The sequence below is a fragment of the Tupaia chinensis genome, unplaced genomic scaffold (assembly GCF_000334495.1).
Source record: "Tupaia chinensis unplaced genomic scaffold, TupChi_1.0 Scaffold000532_1, whole genome shotgun sequence".
NCBI lineage: Eukaryota > Metazoa > Chordata > Mammalia > Scandentia > Tupaiidae > Tupaia > Tupaia belangeri.
Genome location: NW_006160045.1, coordinates 1,353,616 through 1,361,511, shown reverse-complemented (window position 1 = coordinate 1,361,511; position 7,896 = coordinate 1,353,616). Strand labels below are relative to the sequence as shown.

Here is a 7,896-nt window from a genome sequence, read left to right as displayed (position 1 = left end):
ATTCCTGCTCTTGGAGCATTTCCAATCTGGTTAACGAAACTAAATATAGACACAAGCAGTATATGGGTGTGCACACAACACTGTACTAAGAGAGCGGGGCTGAACGACCCAGTTGTATTTCAGGCCCGTAGACCAAAGAAGAGTCAGCAGGGAATGGGTTACTCGAGAAGGGTGGAAAAGGTGAGGTTTATTTATTTACTAGCAATTTTACTTGTTTGTTTATTCCATAAGCAAGAGAGACCGTGTGAGACGGAGAAGAAGAAAGAGAGAGAGCACCCCAGTCAGGGTTCCAAGCTGGGATCCACCCCCTGTTTCAGCCATGGGCACATGTGTGTGTGGCAGACTCAGGAAGGTCTCCTGAACCCAGAACCTTCCCATGGGGATCAGTCTTGCAGGGCATTGCCACTGACCCACACTGTGTTCCTGGGCGGCCCTAGGAAGAGAAGTGTTAAAGGATGAATTGTGGCATTTACAGGTAAGGGAAATAAACCTCTAAGGAACAGGGATCAAACTCCTAAAGGGATCATAGATCTGTTTAATGAATTATTTAGAATAGTGCTTGTACATCAAGTGAAGAAAAAAATATTCTTTTTTTTTAAATTTGCCAAAGGGTATGTGCACTCACCAGGGTAGAGAAAGACAGAGAGGGAGAGAGGGAAAAGGGAATGTGGGAGGGCACCCCCCATGGGGGAATCTCTTCTGCTCCATCTCTCCCTCCTCTTGGGATTCTAGGCACACATGTACCTGCTCTCAGTGTGTGTTTCAGGCTGCTGGCTCCAGGACTTGAACTGCACAGTTGGCCATGTGGAATTCAGCTACCTTAAACACTATGCACTGGCTGGTCCAAATTGTTATTTTTAAAAGATTTGTTCATGCCTAATTTCTCTCTCTCTCTCTCTTTTTTTTTCTATAGAGCGTGTGCACTCAACAGAAAGACAGAGACAGAGAGACAGAAAGTGAGAAATCACCCCCAGGGGTGGATGGCCCTGCCACAATCCTTCTCCTCCATTCTCCTCTCAGGATCTTGAGCAGGCATGCACACGTGCCCAGAGTGAGTTTAAGCCACCGGGCCTGGGACTCGAACCGTGGTTGACTACAGGGGAGTCCAGCAACATAGCCATAACGCCAAGTGCTGGTTCCATTCATGCGTAATTTCAAAGTGGGAATGTAAGTGAGAAGTGATTATAATCTTATGAATGGGATACTTAGTGCTGTGATTGCTGATGTCCACTGAGGATTGCAACATGCCTAGCTGGAAGGATTCAAATCATTTACGATCATAATTTGTGTTCTGTTGGCCAAGAGTGGGGAATAAAAGCTCTGGGCTCCTAAACAGCAATACACAGCCTAAAGCTGCATCTCTTTCTGAAACTCACATCAAAAGCAAGGATTTTTCTCCAGGCCCAAGACTTAATGCGCCAGAACTAGGATGCAGTTTAAAGACTATAACGAGAAGATTGAATCTGAGCACTCCCTAACCCTTTCAAGACCTTGTACGTTTCTATACTTAGTCTGTAGAAGGTGACATTCGTGAGGGAGAGCGGTGCTCAGTCTGCCTTGTGGTTGCTGACACGTTTGTGGCAACGTGTGCAGGTGGAGATCAGATGTCCAGGGGAAGAAACAGTGGCACGTACCGTGAGATGGGCCTGGCAGGGGAGCGGAAGTGGGAGAGAGGAGAAAGAAGTCTTCCTAGTGCACGTGTATGTCCTCACAGTTCTGTCCCATGCAGAAACCCAAAAGGAATATCCCAAAAGGGTTTCAAACTCCAAATACATTGTTTTCCCCCAATACAATAGTTGTGCAGATTGTGAGATGCTAAAACATATTCGAAGCAGTCCTCAGTAAAAATTGTTGGATTCAGAAAAAGGAGAGAATTATGTTCTGCTCCCTGGTCAGAGTTGGGAGGACATCGAGCAGAGTAGATCGCAGTTTGTCCTTTGTTATCAATAGATTGATCCCGAGACCCTGTGGGTACCACAGTGCGTGGTCACTCAAGTTCCTTATATAAAATGGCATATTTGCATATAATCTACGCTTTCTCCTCTACTCATTAAATTATCTCTAGACTGCTTATAATACCTAGTACAATGTAGATACTGTATAAATAGTTGTTATACTGTATTTTTACTTATTTTATTTTTATTGTTGCATTGCTATTTTTACTTTAATTTAATTAAAAAAATTTTTTTTTGAGAGGTTTTTGCTATAGGACACATGTGCTTGCCAGAAAGACAGAGAGAGACAGAGAGACAGAAAGTGAGAAATCACCCCCCAAGGGGGATGGCCACTCCACAATCCCTTCTCCTCCATTCTCCTCTCAGGATCTTGGGCACACACACACGTGCGCTCAGTGTGAGTTTAAGCCACCAGGTCCGGGACTCAAACCACGGTCGACTACATGGGAGTCCAGTGACATAGTCATTACGCCAACTGCTGGTCCCTCATTTTAATTTTTTTCCAGATATTTTTGACTCATGCTTGGTTGAGTCTGCAGGTGTGGAGCTTGTAAATAGAGGCCGACTGTATTGGTATTTCAGAGATTTCTCTTTTTCTTTGAGGATGGTCTCAAAAGTCACAGATGACAGGACAAAGTGACATTCAAAGAACTGGTTTGTAAATCATTCTAAGACTCTTATTAGTGTCCAGTCTGCTAAATCCTTTGCTAAGGCTAAGGTTAATTCAAATCTTGGGGGCACCCTCACCCCAGCCCCTGAACTCTCTTTGAACAGCTTCAGTGCAGACAGATCTTCATCTTTTGAAGATGAATCTTTATTCTAAGGATTAAAGGGATGATTAAAGCACTTCATGTGCTTGCTAGCCCTAAATAAGTGGAAGACATTGTTTTTTTTTTTTTTTTATCTCGACAGTTATCAGTAGATTTGAGTTCTTGCACATAGCTAAAAGTCATTTGCAGGAAGCTCTGATGCATAAGGAAGCAGGTCATGCCGAGGTACAGCATGTGGGGCCCAAAATGCAGGCAGAAATGGTGAGGTTATTTCATTATTTCAGAGCTGCCAGTGAAAGGTTATCTTTCTCTAAAAGCTATGAGAAATGAGCTAGTTTCTAAAATACCTGGAGAGTAGTCTCTGCCTGCTCAGGATGATAAGCTTCGTTTGTATGTATACATCCTGGTGTTTCTGTTGCAGGGCACTGCGGGGGGCTTAAAGGGCATCTGAAAACATCGGGGAGATCTCTGAGGCTGGTTGGGGGTGGAGAAGATACAATTCAGGTGAACTAAATGATCGGCTCAGAGGGGGAGGCCCTGGCGCTGAGGGTCCTATTGCTACCTGTACGATGGTCCCCCTTGCCCCTGGCCAGTGCCTTCTGGGAATAAAGAAGAATGCTGTCCTCTCTTATGGGTGAGTCTAGGGGAACAGCCTCCAGGGGTAGCCACTTTTGATGTTGGGGAGCTTGGGATTTGGGGGGCAAGACATACCCGGATTGAATTCTGGCTCTGCCGCGTACTAGCAACTAGCAATTAGGCACGTCATTTACTCGGAATATTCCAAGTTCGCTCTTCTATTCTAAAAAGTTGAGGCAGTTAATATGTCCAAAAATTTTTCAGATACTATCTTGACTTTTTATTATGAACACTTATGAACATTACAAAATTAAACAAAATAATTTGTATAACGAACCCCCTGTGTTCATAACCTTGCGCTAGCACCTAATTACCTAAAGCTGATCTTACTCCCCTCCTTTCATCCATCACCCCTTACTCCAGATTGTTGTAAAGTAAATCCCAGGCATCGTGTCATTTAATTCAAAAATATCTCAGTATGAATCTCTAAAAGATGCAGTCTCTTTTAAAAACGATACTCACAATTCCATTATCAACCTTAAAAAATTGACTTATCATTTCATAATATTAAATATCAGCTGCTCAGCCAATGTTCAAATTTCCCCAATGGTCTCATAATGATTTTAATAGTTGCTTCAAGTTATGAGTAAAATCAAGTCCTTAAATTGTGATGGGTTGATATGTTTCTTATGGTTCTCATAATCACAGATTCTCCCTCCCTCTCATTTTATCTCCTTGCTATTCCTTCTTCTTCTTTTTAAAATAATTATTTATTTAATTTTATTTATTATTATTATTATTACTTTTTAAAACTTGCCACAGGGCATGTGTGATTCTCAGAGAGAGACAGAGGAAGAGGGAGAAAGAGAGAGAGAGAGGGAGGGAAAGTGAGAAAGCAAACTTCCAGGTGCAGGACTCAAGCCACCGTTGGCCATATGGGAGTCCCATGCCCCAACCATCACACCACCTGCTGGCCCCACTTCTTTTATATCAAGATAAATCCTCTTGCAATTTGTTTGTTGTTTGGTTTGTAGAATTTCCCACAATCAAGATGTTTTAAAATGTTGGCCTTATTATTATTTAGGTGTGGCGAGGCCAAGAGGCTGGGCGATGACCACTACTGAAAAGATAGTTAATTACTCACAGTTCCCAGAGGCCAGGCCCACATCATGACATAGCTCTCCCCACAGAGACCCGTCTTCTCTGGAGGCAGAAGGAGCATGAGGAAAACATGGGAGATTTGTATTTGTCATGAGAAAGGTAGGTGGGCCAAGCAAGCTTAAGACTGACTAATTTGAATCATTTCACTGAGCTCTTGGGCATAAGGGCTGTCTCTAGTGGCCCTGTGATCACCTCTGTGTGGTTTGGATAGGAGAATATTGGCCTGGTGTGGAGGATGTGTATGTTTGGGAGGGAGAGGCAGGCATGGCTCTGGATTGTTGGTGGGCACGTGCGATGAGTACCTATGGCAAGCTGTTTACTGTCGCTAGGAGCTGGGTCGCCCTCAGGCAGGAAGGCAGCCAGCTTTCCGTGACCAGTTAGGCCCCAGGTGTGGAAACTATATAAAATGTACGCTCAATACCCCAACTTTTGCCTGTTGCCATTGTTATGATGTCATTTCATATCTTCACTGGTCTCCAGTATTTGCTATAAATTGGTAATAAAATATACAGCCTTGGCTAAAATCAAGTTCCATTTTTCATGTCTTCATCACAAATTACATAATACCCAATTATCTCTGATTTTATTATGCTAGCAGCCATTGATGAGCAATGGCTAGATTTTTTATTTAATTAGGGATTGTAGGAGTAATATTCTAATTCTATAATTCCTTCTTTCTTTTATTAGCTTGATTTTTTTTTCTTTCTGTAAAGAGGAATGTCTCCCGAGGTGCAACTTGGATATCCAGAGAGTCTGTATAGGAAAGGAGGTTAAATGCTCGATTTTCTCCTTTAACTTACTTGTTTTAAAACATCTGTGTTGGAATAACCTTCTCTGCAAATGACCAGTGGTTTTTATTCCCTTCTCCCGTAGGTTTAAATATATTTGATCTGTTTCAATTATGGGAGTTATTATTCTTATTGATGGTGATGTCCCATTTTTTGGCCACTGGGAGCTTCTTCCAAGTTGGCCTTTGACTCACTTTTAAATGCCATCGGTGGTCTTTGATGGCTGTCTGTCTTTGGGAATGAGAAGAGTTCTAGGCTTCTATCAAGCATTTCCCAACCCAGATCTGGGATCAGTCTTTTCTCCCAGGTGCCCTGTTCTTTTAATGGGAGGCCAAATGAGAAGGTGTTAAAATTGTTTCTTAGTAAACGTGTATTATGAAAACATCAGGTTTGGTTTCAAAATAGTATTACACCAAAATAAACTTGAACTTTAATTTCATTTTCCATAAACTTCTTGATGTACCCCCATATTTATAGAGCATCACCTCATTGCTTTTCAGGGCTAATTGCTTCTGAATTGGTCATTATTTCTAGGTCTTCTCAATGGATAGCGCAAGGACATACATGAATAATTCATTAACATATTTATTAAGTCTCTCTTTTCTCCTTATGAGAGAGAGAAGGAAAAATACAGAGATAAAGGGGGAGAGAAAGGGAAACGAAGAGAGAGAGGTATTGAATTTTGGACAGAATCTTGCTTGTCTCAGAATCCTCCTGCCCAGCCTCACAATTAGCTAGAATTTCAGGCACATACAGCAACACCTGGTGTGTTCAGGTTGCTATGGGACCCAAACCCAGGCCCCCCCATGTGGCTTCAGCTCTCAAGAGTTTGCGCTGTGTCTGGTCACTATGGAGCTGTAAGTGTCCTTGAAGCATAGATTTCCCCTCCCATTTTTTTTCACCTTTACTTAGGTATATTCTCCTTCTAAGTTGTTGAGTGCATAAGGATACTCCTGACTCAAATTCAGGGTCTCAGGGGAACCAGCAGTTAGCATAATGGCTATGTTGCTGGACTCCCACGTAGTCGACTGCGGTTCGCGTCCCGGACTCGGTGGCTTAAAACTCACGCTGGGCGCGTGTGCGTGTGTGCCCAAGATCCCGAGAGGAGAATGGAGGAGAAGGGATTGTGGCGTGACCATCCCCTCTGGGGGGTGATTTCTCGCTTTCTGTCTCTATGTCTCTCTCTGTCTGTCTGGCTAGCGCACGCGCCCTATAGAGAAAACCTCTCAAAAAAAAAAAAAATCAAGGTCTCAGGATTTTTTCCCAACTTGTTCAATAATGCTTTTAATACCACCTTTTCTGATCCTGAAACTCCCGACTCCCAACTCAAATCAATGAATGTACTCATTTACTTTATCTCAAAATATATAGACAACAGTTTCTGAATAAAAACTACCACACTACAATTAATGTGATAGCCAAAAAGTAACCTTTAAAATAGTTCTTTTTCCTCTCAGGCTGTACTTCACTAGAGGATCATCATTTAAATTTGGGGCTGTAGCCTGGCTGAAGTCTAAACACACAGTGTGTGCTCATGCCGCCCGCTCTACCCCCAGCCCATGCATCTGCTTCATCTTGCTTTAGGTTTTAAGGACAGCATAGTGTTTAGGTTGATGGTTACTGTGCAGTCAGGAATATTCAAAGAGGGCTGGTTTTTATCCCTCCTTCTCCCTATACCCTCTGCTGTTGTTTATTTTGCCATTTATTTATTTATTTATTTTAAATTTTGCCAGAGGGCACATATATTCTTTAGAGAGAGACAGAGAAAGAGACAGTGAGAAGGAAAGAGAAGGCACCCCCAAAGAGGAATGGTCATGCTTCAACCCATTCTCCTCTCCTTCTCCTTCCTTTTGCGATCTGGGCACACACATATGTGCCAGGCGTGCTTCTCAAGCTGTGCGTCTAGGACTCAAACCACATAGTTAGCCATATGAGATCCAGCCACCTTAACCACTAGGCCATGGGATGGCTCTCTCTCTCTCTCTCTTTTTTATTAGTATAAGCAAAATTTATAAATATATACAAATAAATATTTACTTCCTCTTTCTTTTCAGATCAAGGTAGCGTACCATATGTGTTCTCCATCTTGCTCTTCCTCACTTACTGTATACTGAAGAATGCGTCACAGGAGTATTTTAAATATGAAACAAAATATAAGTCCACAGTCCCTTACGTACTATTCCCAAATCCTCAAAGTTCTAAAAACCTAGAATTTTATTATAAGCTTGCAGCAAATTCATTTGGAAAATCAAAATCAAATCTGAACACACTCAAAGTTATTTATTATCTGCACTTTCTCCACTTATATGCACATTGGTACATTCTTGATGTTGAGATATTTAATACATTTGATTATGGGCTCAGCCTCGTGCCTCATGCCTCTGTGGAGGCGTTAAGTGATATATGGTATGTGCACTCTGTTACCTTTCAGAGACCTGGAAATGATTAATTCTGAAACATATCTGGCTCCAAGAATTTCAGATAAGGCATTCTGAACCTGTGATATATAAATCATTCATTAATAATATTTAGTCGCCCTCCTTCTTCCAACACTCGTTTTCAGATTTTTTTAAAGAATTTTCTGGTCCTCCTATTCTAATTTTTTTTTTTTTTTTTTTTTTTTTTCTTTAAGGACGCTGCCCCCCC

General features: G+C 42.0%; 1 protein-coding gene across 2 annotated transcripts in view; it reads left to right on the top strand.

Moving 5' to 3' along the window:
- The first annotated feature begins 6,037 nt into the window (after positions 1-6,037).
- The window catches only part of RNF152 (ring finger protein 152), a 134,099-nt gene continuing 132,240 nt past the window's right edge, over positions 6,038-7,896 (top strand). For both annotated transcript variants that reach the window (XM_006157192.2, XM_027775208.1), the window contains exon 1: positions 6,038-6,107. The gene's annotated coding sequence lies outside the window, so the exon portion shown is untranslated. The remainder of the gene's footprint in view (positions 6,108-7,896) is intronic.